This window comes from Leopardus geoffroyi, chromosome B4 (genome assembly GCF_018350155.1).
Source record: "Leopardus geoffroyi isolate Oge1 chromosome B4, O.geoffroyi_Oge1_pat1.0, whole genome shotgun sequence".
NCBI lineage: Eukaryota > Metazoa > Chordata > Mammalia > Carnivora > Felidae > Leopardus > Leopardus geoffroyi.
The window spans coordinates 121,398,748-121,411,352 of record NC_059341.1 but is presented as its reverse complement, the minus strand read 5'-3'; the positions used below and the strand labels follow the sequence as shown (position 1 = coordinate 121,411,352).

Sequence of the window (12,605 nt, the reverse complement as noted above, 5' to 3'; positions counted from 1 at the left end):
CCTATATATATATACATATATAATATATATAGGTATATGTAGAAGTAAAAAATATGACAAAACAAAACAAGCATAGGAGAGGAGAAATGGAAGTATATATTTGAGAGATTCTTCTATTATATTTCAGGTAATATAACATCACTTGAAAATAGATTATAGCAAATTAAAAACACATTAAATCCTAGACTAATAAGTAAAATAATAGATACAGCTAAAAAGTCAATAATGGAAATAAAATGGAATCCTAAAGTAAGATGAATACAAAAAGATGTAGGAAAAGACGAAGAAAGGAACAAAGAACAACTGTAACAAGTAGAAAACAAATAGCAAGAGAGTAGATTTAAATCTGACCCTATAAATAATTACATTAAGTGTAAATGATTTAAAATTCCAATTAAAAGATGAGACTGTCAAACTAGATTAAAAAGCAAGACCCAACTGTGTACTGCTAACAAGAAATCCACTCCAGGGGTGTCAAGGTGGCTCAGTCGGGTAAGTGTCTGACTCTTGATTTCAGCTCAGGTCATAATCTCATGGTCGTGGGATCAAGTCCCACACTGGAGCCTGCTTGGGATTCTCTCTCTCTCTCTGCCCCTCCCCAGCTCATGCACGTTCTTGCTGTCTCTCTTAAAATAAATAATAAACATTAAAAAAAAAAAAAGTCCACATTACAGGATGACTTAAAACTGAAAAAATGTTAAAATATACCAAGCAAGAGTGGCTATATTAATTACAAACAGAATAGGCAACATTTCATAATAACAAAGATGTCAATTCATCAAGAAAACATAAAATCTTAAATGTGTACATACTGAATAAGAGCTTTAAAATAAAGACAGCAAAAAATGACTGAAAGAAACAGACAAATCCATAATTATACTTAGAGACTTCAAGGATCCTCTTTCAGAAATAAATGGACATAGACTGAGCAGACAAAAAAAAAATCAGTAAGGATATAGAAGACATAAACAACACTATCAAACAACATGACCGACTCATAATATCCTACTTGACAAGAACAGAATGCATTTTGTTTTCATGTGTACATGGAACATTAATTAAGACTAACTATACTCTTGGGGCTCCTGGGTGGCTTTGTCAGTTAGGCGGCCAACTACAGCTCGGGTCATGATCTCGCGGTCTGTGAGTTCGAGCCCCGCTTCGAGCTCTGTCCTGAGCACTCAGTCTGGAGCCTGCTTCCGATTCTGTGTCTCCCTCTCTCTGCCCCTTCCCTGCTTGCTCTCTCTCTCTCTCTCTCTCTCAAAAATAATTTAAAAATTTTTAAAAAATAAAAAAAAGACTAACTATATTCTTGGCCATAAATCAAATCTCAACATATGTAAAACTACTGAAATATAAAATACATTATTTGACCACAATGAAATTAAACTAGAAATCAGTAGTAGGTAAATATCTTTTTAAAAAAAAATGCAAAACATATTTGAACTTCTCAAATATGTATTAAATACTTCTCAATAACCCAAGGGCTAAAATAAATAAGTCACAGAAATTTTTAAATACTTTGAGGTGACTGAAAAGTAAAAATCTGTGGGATGTAGGCAAGCTGGTGACTAGTGGAAAATACACAACTTTAAATGTTTATATGAGGGGGGAAAAACACCAAAATTAGTGCTGTCACCTTCCATCTTAGAAAGCTAGGGGAAAAAATAAAAAAAAAAAAACTAAACTCAAATTAAGTAGGAAAAAGAAAATAATGAGTAGAAATCAATGAAACACATTGAATTTAATGTAACACTCTATTTTACAGAAATAAAAGAAAAATCAATGAAGCCAAAAACTATGGCTTTAAAAAGCCACTAGCTACATTAAGAAAATGTTTAAAGACACAAATGACCAATATCAAAAATAGAGGAAATCCTACAGATTCTAATCCTATATAAATCCCAGATTTTAAACAATAAGGTATTATAGATGACTTTATGCCAATTAATTCAACAACTTGGATGAAATGGAAAAAATCCTTGAAAGCCAAAACAATTGACTTAAGAAGGAACAGGAACTCAGAATAGTCCTACATAAAAGAAATCCAATTCATAACTACAACCTTTACCACAAAATATACTCCAGGCTCAGATGGCTTCCCTGTTGAATTCTATCAAATATTTAAGGAAAAAATAAAAACCAGATATGTACAAGCTCTTCTAGAACATAGAACAATTTTCATGTCATGTTATATAGTCAGTATTGTCCTGATACCAACAACTAATGACCCAAGAAAACTGCATACCAATATTTCTCATCAACATGCAAAAATCCTTAACAAAATATTAGCACATCAAATCCAATAAACCCAACCCTATAACCAAGTGAGATTTATCTAAGGAATGCAAGGTTGATTTAACACTCAAAACAAATTCATGTAGGGGCGCCTGGGTGGCTCAGTAGGTTGAGTGTCCGGCTTCGGCTCAGGTCATAATCTCGCAGTTTGTGAGTTAGAGCCCCTCATCGGGCTCTGTGCTGATAGCTCAGAGCCTAAAGCCTGTTTCAGATTCTGTGTCTCCCTCTCTCTCTCTGCTCCTCCCCAGCTCATGCTCTGTCTCTCTCTCTCTCTCTCTCAAAAAATAAAAATAAAGATTAAAAAAAAATTAAAAAAAAAACAAATTCATGTAATTCACCATACTAACTACATAATGGGGGAGGGGCGTATGATCATCTCAATAAAGGCAAAAAAGATTTTTAACAAAATTCAATACATATTCACAATAAAAATTCTCAGCTTAGAACAGGAAAACAAAAAACAATAAAAAACTTCCTCAGGGCTCCTGCCTGAAGTTGATAGAGCATGATCCTCCTAATCTCAGGGTTGTGAGTTCAAGCCCCACATTGGGCATGGAGCCTACTTTAAAAAAGGAAGGAAGTAAAGAAGGAAAGAAAGGAACTTCATCAATCTGATAAATAGAATCTTTGAATACCTACAGCTACTATTATATTTAAAAATAAAAGATTGATTGTTTTCTTCCTAAAGTAAAAATATTTACTTTTACCACTTCAGTTCAAAATTCTAATGGAGGTCTTAGCCAAAGCAATTAAAAGAACAAAATAAAAAGGTATTCGGATCATGTACAATGAAAGTCAGAAGGAATCTACAAAAATGCTACTAGAATATGAGTTTAGCATTACAGTAGAATGTAAGAATAGAATATTTTTTTAAAAAAGACTATTTCTGGGGCACCTGGGTGGCTTGGTTCGTTAAACTCCCACTTCGGCTCAGGTCATGATCTCATGGTTCACGGGTTCAAGCCCTGAGTCAAGCTCTGTGCTGACAGCTCAGAGCCTGAAGTCTGCTTCAGATTCTGTGTCTCCCTCTTTCTCTGCCCCTCCCCCACTCACGCTCTCTCTCAAAAATAATCATTAAAAACAATTTTTTAAAAGACTATTTATACTAGAAACAAACACTGAAATTTCAAAAATACCATCTCAAGAACATGAAACACCTATCTAAATTTAAAAGATATATAAGACTTGTACAATGAAAATAACAAAAACTGCTGAGAAAAACCGAAGAAGACTTAAAGTAAAGATTGTGGGGGCACCTGGGTGCCTCAGTTGGTTAAGCAACCAACTACTGATTTCGGCTCAGATCATGATTTCATTATCCTGAGATTGAGCCCCATGTCAGCTCCTCACTCGGTGTGGAGCCTGCTTAAGATTCTGTCTTTCCCTCTGTCCCTCCTCCGTGCATATGCATGTGCATGTTCTCTAAATAAATAAATAAATATAAAAAACTTAAAAAAAAAAAAAAAAGGAAAGATTGTGTTTATGAATTGAAAAACTCAATAATGTTAAAATACCAATTTTCCCTACTGATCTATATACTCAATGTAATCCCAGTGGAATCCCTGAGGCTTTTGTAGAAATTGATGAGCTGAAAATAATACTCTTGAGTAGGGGTAAAGCTCAGTGGTAGAGCATTTGACTGCAAAAATAATACTCTTGAGGATACAGGCTTCACTAAATTGTCAAAGAGTCCATGGCACAAAAAGAGGTCTAAACCCTGTAACTTTCTTCAACTTCTGTGTTTACTCCTTCCTAAAACTGATTTGCCTGACAAAGTCTGTGTCCTACAACTCTTCCTTAACCCACACTTTCCTTACAATTTTCTCCCACTTGACCAAAGAAAAGTATTTTCTCAGCTATCCCAGTCTTATTATAGGGCATTTCCCTGGATATAAAAAACTTTGAAGAGTAGGGTAAATGCAATTCAAGAATGCATTAATACTGAAAGTCCCTTAAGAATAAAGCAAAAAATATCGGGGCACCTGGGTGGCTCGGTCAGTTAAGCATCCGACTTCAGCTCAGATCATGATCTCACAGTTCGTGAGGTAGAGCCCGGCATCGGGCTCTGTGCTAACAGCTCAGAGTCTGGAGCCTGCATCGGATTCTGTTCTCCCTCTCTCTCTGCCCCACCCCTGCTTCTTGCACGCTTTCTCTCTGTCTCTCAAAAATAAATAAACATTAAAAAAAAGTTTTTTTAATAAATAAAAAAATAAAGCAAAAATAAGTTCGGGAAAAAATACTAAAGAGGATGTATGTGCTTTATTCCTTCCAGCCCAGATATTAACAGCAAGACCCCATGCCTTATCTATCACAGATTTACAATTAAGAAATAAGATGGCTGTCACAGGGATATATAAGAACAAGTTAATTTCAATCAACAGGCAAAAACTCCAAGGTTTTGATAAAAGTAAAACATAATCACAATATGCAAGTCTAGAAATTAGATCCTTTTTAACAACTGAAACTCTTTTTTTTAATGTTTATTTGAGAGAGCACATGAGAGGGGGAGAGGAGCAGAGAGGGAGAGGGATAGAATCCAAAGCAGGTTCCGTGTGGACAGCACAGAGCCTGATGCAGGGCTCAGACCCATAAACCATGAGATCATGACCTGAGCTGAAATCAAAGAGTCCAACACCCAACCAACTGAGCCATCCAGGTGCCCTGTAACTATCTAAACTCTTGACAAAAATTTCAGATACCATCAACTTAAAAACATGCAAAGGAGTATATTGTTTTTCAAAATTATTTAGAGAACACACAAGCAAAAATATTTGGAAGGCCACTGGACTAAGGCAGCACTAGTTTATATCTAATTTTCTCTGTTAATTTAAATTGTGTTGATGTAAATATGACCTACTTTCTTCCAAGACAGATTTGAAGTATCTATAAACAGAAATAGAGACTCACTTTCCCTTTTTAATTTAATGCATTTCTATAAGCAGTTAGAAAATGTTGCTGTTGGCATTATGAAAATATTTATTGCATGCCAAGTTGTTCTCTATGAACATCTGCTGCTGATTTTGATGGGGGAGGTGAAGGGACATAAAAACCCTATTTAAAACCTACATACCCATTCCTCTAACTCTGCCTAGGTCGCTACGTATTATATGCCATGTGCTGGTTATACACTGGAAATGCAGATGTAAATAGAAACACTTCTCTCTTTAGGGACTCAGTCCTGTAGCTAACTCAAACCTGCAAAGGTTTACAGCAATTAACAAGACATACGTGCCATGCTCCAGGAGAGGAGCAAGACCATGATGTGATTTGAGAACTACAAATAGCTCAGTATGAAAACAAAGGATATTTTCAGAGGTAATATTCAAACTTGAGATGCCCATCCATCATCCAAACAGAGCCAACACTAGTGTGTGTACACATGATGAGAACAGACATGGAAATTCACCTGGTAAATTATTTAATATTTATTGAGTACCCACTGTGTACGTGATACCATATAAGAAAGTGGGGGAGAAAGAAGGAAAAATAAGCCATGAAAGATCTTACCATCAAAGGGCCAAGAGACAGAGAAGTAAACCATCCATAGCATTAGCCTACAGTGATAAAATGCTACAGAATACACATACAAAGTCTTACATAGCAAAAAAAAAAAAAAAAAAAAAAATCAAAAAAACAAAACAAAACACAAACAGGAACAGAGGGAAGGAAGTTTTCCCAAAACAGTAAAGCAAAGCTAGAGATGTCTCTAATGGTGAATAGGAATGAACTAGGTAGAGAATGGGAGAAGTATAGGAGTAAAGACAAAGAGTAAAAACAAAGCAGTTCAGATAAAGCTGGAGGAAACAGGGAAGTATGGCAGAAAAGACTTATAAAAGCCAGTTCACCAAGAGCAATTAGTAGTAAGCAATCAAGCTATAAGCCACAGAAGGGTTTCAAGCATGAGTAAGATCAATCACTCTATCAAGCAAAGTGAAAGATATACTAGGAGTGGAAGGAGGGAATATGGCAAGACTAAAGGGAACATCAGTGTGATGAACTACATACATAGTGAGGGATGATATAATTTACAATGTATACAAAGCAAGAAAACAAAGAAAAGGACAAGGACACTTGGAAATAAGGACAAGGAAGATAGGGAAGAGATGGCGGGAAGAGGGGATGTTTCAAAGGTGTTAGTTATATGGATGCTTATTTTATAACTACATATTAAACTTTGCTATGCACTTTTACATACATCAAATTTTAAACAAATTTTAAAAGAGGGAGAGGTTGGGGTACTGGGTGGCTCAGCTGGTTGAGCGTCCAACTTTTGATTTCAGCTCAGGTCATGATCCCAGGGTCATGGGATCAAGCCCCATATCGCTCTGCACTGAACATGGAGCCTGCTTGGGATTCTCTCTCCCTCTGCCCCTCTCCCCTACTTGCTCTCTCTCTTTCTCTCTCTCGCTCAAAAAAAAAAAAAAAAAAAAAAAAAAAAAAAAAAAAAAAAAAACAGAGGGAGAGGTTGCTGAAGTAAGATAATAGCAGTAAGGAAGGAAAAGAAAGGAAAAAAAAAAAAAACAAGTACGAGTTAGAACTAAGCGAACTTCGTGACCAATTAGATAAAGGAAAGGGACAAAAATAGGAATCCGAATCAGGTCTCCCATTTCAGAGTCTAGGTGGAGAGTGAAGCCATTCACCAAGGCTTATAAGACTTACAAGAGATAACTCTGTTTTTGAGAGGAAGAATTCAATTTTTGACATTTTGAAGTTGAGTTGCCTGAATGACATTCACATGGAGATAGATCTAGTAGGTTTTTAGATATATAGGCCAAAACTTAGAAAAAAAGTCTTGACTGAAGACTAAACTTTGGGCACCATGAGCTTATAAAGCAGTACAGTAGTTAAGGCTGTGAGCTTGAAAAAGGTTGCCAAGGAGAGCTTTTAAAAGAAACCTTGGGAATGCAAGCTTGGTGCAGCCACTCTGGAAAACAGTATGGAGGTTCCTCAAAAAACTAAAAATAGAACTACCCTACAATCCAGCAATTGTACTACTAGGCATTTATCCAAGGGATACAGGGGTACTGTTTCAAAGGGACACATGCACCCTCATGTTTATGGCAGCACTGTCAACAATAGCCAAAGTATGGAAAGAGCCAAAATGTCCATCGATGGATGAATGGATAAAGCAGATGTGGTATATATATACAATGGAGTATTACTCGGCAATCAAAAAGAATGAAATCTTGACATTTGCGACTACGTGGATGGAACTGGAGGGTATTATGCTAAGTGAAATTAGTCACTCAGAGAAAGACAAAAATCATATGACTTCACTCATATGAGGACTTGAAGAGACAAAACAGATGAACATAAGGGGAGGGAAACAAAAAGAATATAAAAACAGGGAGGGGGACAAAACAGAAGAGACTCATAAACTGAGGGTTTATGGAGGGGTTGTGGGAGGGGGGATGGGCTAAATGGGTAAGGGGCAGTAAGGAATCTACTCCTGAAATCATTGTTGCACTATATGCTAACTAATTTGGATGTAAATTTAAAAAAAAAAAAAAAGAAAGAAAGAAACCTGAACCCAGGGCAGCTGGGTAGCTGAGTAGGTTAAGCGTCCAACTCTTGATTTCAGCTCAGGTCATAATCTCATGGTTCATGGGTTCAAGCCCCACATCTGGTTCTGCACTGACAGTGTGGAGTCTGCTTACGATTCTCTCTCTGCTCCACCCCTGTTCACACACTCTCTTTCTTTCTCTCAAAATAAATAAATAAACTTTAAAAAAAAGACCTGAACTTAAATGAGATTTTGAATTATTAGCAATATTCCTCTGACATATAAGTAAACTAGAGTCCAAATATCCTTCTTAAAATGTTAGCTTTTCAAATTTTCACTTGATTGTTGAATAAAGAAAAATAGCCAGTATTTTTTTCGAAAGATAGTTACAAATGATAGAAATACCCATTCATATAAGCCATTTCCCCTTGTATACCATTTAGTAGAATACATGTGAAATTCACTCATCTTTCCCTCCTGAATCCAGGCAAAATAAGATTTGGGACAACTTAATTATGATTCCAAGATTATATCTCTCTGTATCTGGCTCAGTCATCACTTGGTTTTTGGTAGAACCAGAAGGTAAATCTGCTGTAATACCAGATTTTACAAGCAGCTGGCAGAAAGTGGGTTGACTGTTACAGCACCTGATGGCAGGTAGCTGAAAGGAATTTGCAATTCTTTCAGTTCTGCCTACTTACAAACTCTAGATAGAGCAGGAATAGAGTAGGTAAAATTAGATTTAAACTTAAAAAAATTCCTACAGGGGCGCCTGGGTGGCGCAGTCGGTTAAGCGTCCGACTTCAGCCAGGTCACGATCTCGCGGTCCGTGAGTTCGAGCCCCGCGTCGGGCTCTGGGCTGATGGCTCAGAGCCTGGAGCCTGTTTCCGATTCTGTCTCCCTCTCTCTCTGCCCCTCCCCCGTTCATGCTCTGTCTCTCTCTGTCCCAAAAATAAATAAACGTTGAAAAAAAAAAAAATTTAAAAAAAAAAAAAAAATTCCTACATTTTCAAGTAACACAACTGCCAGGAATCCCTTACTTCCCCAAGAATAAAATATCAAAAAGTAGAATTAGCTCACACTTATGTTGTAAATACTGTAATGCAAATTTAAAAGTTACTATAATTACATCTGATAATGAAATAAAGTTTAGTACTTGTTAGTCTCACGGCACCTAGCAGAAACGAGACTTTCAATAAGCACAAAATAATACACACTGACCACTAGTGAACAGTACAAATAAATACCAATGAACTCAAAATAGTTTGCTTTATTCGTTAAAGAAGCACAAGGGTCTGAGATTTCTCTCCATATAAATGCCTGAATATAAAAGAATACCACTTATACAGTGATTTATACAGTTAGGTATTCGTAAAATGAAATTTTGTAATTCAAAATAAGAATTACATTAACATGACACAAATGCTTTTGGTAAAATGATTCATAAAATTTGAGAAAAAATGTCGTACCTACACTCCCATATGCAATGTGTATCTGTTTACATCTAAAGTAAGATGGTTCTGAGATATATTCTTGAAATACATTTTTTTCTTGTGAGAACACTCAGAGATCACTACAAGCTTTAAAAAGATATAGTTTTCAAAAAAAATGATTGACACTATTCTTTAGCCTTTCCATCATGGTTAATCCTACTCAGAAAACAAAGATTACACAAGCAGAGTACAATCATTCTCTTTACAACTACAGAAAGTATCTAATTATTATCAGTTGAGCTAGAACAGATTACTTACAGGAGACAAGCTGATTTAGGAAAAACATAAAACACTAAAGAGACTTAGGAATGAACAATGATGCACACATCTGTTCAACAAATTATTGGTTACCTACCAGGTAGAAAGCACCATACTAGGTACAGTAAGAGAAACAAGAAGTAAAACATTCCATCACTATTTACAAACTTAAGACCACTGTACAATAAGCCTTAGAAAACAACATAAGAAATTACAAGGCAATATATGCTTAAACATCAAATCAGCAATTTAAACAGTAAGATCTGAGGAGAGATTACATCCAGTTCTTGTGAAGGCACTTCAACCCCATGTACTTAGTGTAGTTTTTACTACAGGAAGTCAAGCAGATTCTTGAAATTACCATAATTTCAAAAAAAGTAGCAGCACTGGGGTGGCAGCATCTCACTATTCAGCCCCTTCAGCTAGAGAACGGGGAAAAGGAATAATCAGGTAGGAAATTAGACTAAATGACCACTAAGGTCACTTTCTTACGTCTACAGTTCTTTCTTGATTTAAGAATATACAAAATCTGAAATACAATGGAGTAAAATGTGTGAAAACTGAAACTCATAAAGCACTGAACTGTTGTCTAAGGCAACAGTTTTCAAACTCTGATGAACATCTAAATTCATCTAATAACATCCAAAGGACTGAATAATTTGTTAATTACATAGATGCCTATCTACCGTCTCAAACCTTTGGAATCAGAACCTATAAATGTGCAGTCAGGGCAGCATTTGTATTTTGAGCAGCTCCTCAGGTGTTCTGATGCACAGTGTGAGAATTAAATGTGATGTGACTAAGTACACAATCTTCAGTGGCAAGGAAACCTGGGTTCAAATGCCTGTTCTAATACTTACTAGCACTGTAACCCTAACACTATTTCTAATCCATAAAAAGGGGGAAATTCCACCCACATATCATGTGGTTGTTCAGAGGATTAAAGATGATGACACATAAAATGTTTAACACAATTCCTGGCACATTTAGTAAGCACTGAATTCATTCATTCATTCATTCATTCACTCATTCAACAAACATTTATTAAGCACTTACACAGTAAGTAATGAGAAACATCTCATTAATTTATTAAGTATTAATAAATATGGCAACTCTGCAATGGGGTCATGTGAACATATAATTATGAGACTCTACCTTAACCAGGAAGGTCTTCCCTGAACCAGGAAAGTCTTCCCTGAACTGGATGAAAAGGAAAAGAAGCGCACTTCCAAGCAGAGGAAGCATCATAACCAAAAGCCATGTACCTGAAGCAGAACAGAAAGAACAAGGTGACTAGGGGAGAAAGGAATGCCAGAAAGCACTGTGGAGATGAGGTTCAAAAGGCAACTGGGAGGCCAAACAGGTTGTTAAGGATGTTAATTTCTCTTAAAAAAACAATGGAAACCACTGAAGGGTTTTAACCATGAAGACAATGTGATTAGATCTGCATTCTGAAACAGTCACTCAGTCTGGTGTGGAAAACTACAGAGCAGGCCACAGAAAATACAAGTAGACCATAATGAGGAAGCTGGTTACACCTCAGATGAGAGATGATGATGGCTGGAATGAGAGTACTAGTAGTGACGATGAAGAGTGGACATATTCAAGAAGCCAAATTAACAGGACATCAAGAGAGAGTGATATGAGTCATGAGAGACAGGAAGATGTCATACTCTACTCCTACAAAAAAGGGATGGATGATGAAGCTAGTCACTGAGTTAAACACAGTAAGAGGACCTATTTTGGGGGGACGGGGGGTAAATAATGAATTTCAAACATGTGAGTTGGGTAGGTATTCCTAATGATAATTGATTTGTTCAGAAGTATTCTATGATACATGTCTGTTTCTGTTGCATGTTTATGGATCTTAGAAGACTAGGTTTCAGCATGTGTGTAAAGTGGATCTGAAAAGAATGAAGGTCCTTACCTTCCATTAGGTTCCTTTCCTTGACAACAATCCTCCAAAAGTTTCTTTTATGACTAGTTTAAAAATGACAAACCATATTTAAACTTTAAAATTAATATTTTTATATTAAAGAATAAGACACAATGCCAAACCAAAAAAAAAAAAAAAAAAAGCCTGCAAAGAAGGAAGCTTCAAGTACCTGACTTTCAAGCCATTACCAGAATACAACTAGCTTTTAAAGTGACAGGCAGGTCTGGAGCATTTTCGTTAGACTATGTTAATTTTCCGGAATGGAGAGGGATGCAAACGCTACTTTAAAAAATTATTATTCACAGAATCCAAATTGTAAAAAAAAAAAAAAAAAAAAAAAAAAAAAAAAAAAAGTCATCATACAAATAATTCCTGAATTTGATCTCCAAAAACTAGTTTGCACTTACAATTTTAAGTCACTATTGACACGGCACTTTTAAGTGGCTCGAACGCAGTGTCTCATGAAGACTGTCATAAGGGCTGACCTGACAGTACTGGCATGTATTCAGTCGGATCCCAAGAAGTTTTTGCAAGCTTTACGGATCTAAACCTTCCTCCACCCTTTCTCTCCCGCTTAGAAAAAGAAGAGTGAGGGAGCCACCGAGGGGAGTGTTAGTCTTCGCAAAACACCTGCCCCACCCACCTCACCCACAATAACCTTCCGTTCCAGAACTAGAGCTACTGTCTGAAAAGGACGCCGGGCCGTAGGGCGCTGTTTGGTAACCCAGGTAATGAGGTGCAGACCTCAGAACTGACTGGAGCGGTCTCACCCAGTCGCGGAGTAGTATCCAATTTCCCAAAAGGGAACCAAGATCTCCACCACGGAAACCCGAGCTCCAAGGCCTGAAAGAAGGTTCTCCCTCCCACAGATGGCTCCGGCCCTGGTCTCCCGTCGCCTCAAGGCCTCTTCGGGGAACTCGGGCCTCTCGGATCCCCCCCCACCGGAGCTCGCCAGTCCCCCAGCTCGGCTACACACGGGCGTCCACCGTCCCGGCCCGCAGCCGGCAGGCCCGTCACCAGGCAACAGTCACCAGCTCCAAGGGCCTTGGGAGGCCTACCCCGGGTGCGGGTCCTTCCCCGTTCCCTCCTTGCTGGCCTTGAGAGCCCAGATGGGAGT

At 37.3% G+C, this 12,605-nt stretch overlaps 1 protein-coding gene across 12 annotated transcripts in view; it reads right to left on the bottom strand.

Annotated features, from left to right (window-relative positions):
* The window catches only part of SCYL2 (SCY1 like pseudokinase 2), a 70,360-nt gene that overhangs the window by 57,458 nt on the left and 297 nt on the right, over nucleotides 1-12,605 (bottom strand). The window contains exon 2 of one of the 12 annotated variants that reach the window (XM_045466374.1): nucleotides 11,480-11,532. The exons of 8 other annotated variants lie outside the window; for them this stretch is intronic. The gene's annotated coding sequence lies outside the window, so the exon portion shown is untranslated. Of the gene's footprint in view, nucleotides 1-10,707; nucleotides 10,818-11,479; nucleotides 11,533-12,232; nucleotides 12,602-12,605 lie in introns of those variants that run through there. 3 more of the 12 variants (XM_045466370.1, XM_045466369.1, XM_045466372.1) reach the window with 3 other exon arrangements.